We start from the raw sequence: 1,333 nt of genomic DNA, 5'->3' as shown, positions 1-1,333 counted from the left end.
CCAGCATTAGCATTTTTAAGAGGGGCAAGTTTCACTGTAAGTGTCTACACATTCCCAGTCACCTTAATTCTGCTTGAGGAGCATGATACCGCATTCACTTAGTTCAGCCTATAGGTAGTAGTGTAGGAATTGACATAAAATTAATAAAATAGCATTCTAAAATTTGGGAGTCTAGATACCAGTGTCATCTTGTTATTCAACCATTCTTTATTTGTTATCATTTTTGAGCTTGAGCTTTAAGATACTTTTAATGTAGATTTCGTAAGGGAACATCTAAAAAATTCACTTATTAGAAATTATCATGAAGCTGGTTTTTTTGATGCTTTCTTCCTACCTTTTTCTACTTTAAAAATAATTAAGATTAATTTAAAGTCATAGCTATATATGTAGTCATTATATTGAATACACTATTACTAATCATAGTACTGTATACATGTATAAACACACAGGGTCATATATAACCTGGCCACTAACTCTTTGCAATACTACTATGCAAGGTGTTAAAACAAGTTAGGACGTTTGTTAAATAAAATACCCACACTTCAGATGTGCATACCTTACCTTTGACCAGTGAAGGTCATATGGAATAATTCTAATATATAAATTAAGATATTTTCAAAGGAATTAACTTCTTTTTTCCCTGTTTAAGGTCCTAGACTTATTCACATTTGCATTTTCTGAGCTAAGCGAATGCCTGGCACATAACAGGCAGTAAATGTCTGTGAAATCAGATCAGGAGCCTTCAGTTCTCAGCCAGAGGTAACCATCCCAGTCTAATCAAACAAAGTGTGACACTTAGCAATCTCTACAGCTGATCAAATTGGCAACCTTCTTTTTTAAAGGGTAAATCTTTATAAGAGCTGAGAGCCTCATCTCTCTCCTGCAGAGCTGCCAATTGTTTTGAACTGCTAACCTTGTGATGGACAGCCCAAGTCCTAATCTGTGAGATTCCCATCTATTATGATTGTGGGTTTTTTCTCCTGTAAATAAACATCCTTAATTCATTACATATATTCAAATCATCTTCCAAAGATCTCTTCACTCTATTTTCTGAGAGCATTTTGGAGTGCACATTGAAGAGACTTAAAATTCCTTAAGTTCCAAAAATAACTATTCTTTTAGCAGAAATCTGAGCAGCAGAAAATCTGGTGGCTAATATACTCATATTCTTAGATAGCAGATATTATAAGGATTACTGTGCCACGCTGGGTTGGTAAGAGAAACAAATCCAGAGACACTCATGTATGTGTAAGAGAAAGCTTTAAACAGAAAGTAGATGTTTAGAAAATAATAATGGCAACATATGTACAAATATGCTTTATACAATTGATAT

At 33.8% G+C, this 1,333-nt stretch overlaps 1 protein-coding gene across 1 annotated transcript in view; it reads right to left on the bottom strand.

The window, feature by feature from the left end:
* KCNH5 (potassium voltage-gated channel subfamily H member 5) overlaps nucleotides 1-1,333 on the bottom strand; it is a 356,634-nt gene that overhangs the window by 194,013 nt on the left and 161,288 nt on the right. The gene's annotated exons all lie outside the window — the stretch shown is intronic.

Source organism: Echinops telfairi, unplaced genomic scaffold (genome assembly GCF_000313985.2).
Source record: "Echinops telfairi isolate 266 unplaced genomic scaffold, ASM31398v2 ScPeMD7_18;HRSCAF=68, whole genome shotgun sequence".
Classification (NCBI taxonomy): Eukaryota; Metazoa; Chordata; class Mammalia; order Afrosoricida; family Tenrecidae; genus Echinops; species Echinops telfairi.
Note: the sequence above shows the minus strand (reverse complement) of the source record. Positions and strands in the feature narration are given on the sequence as shown.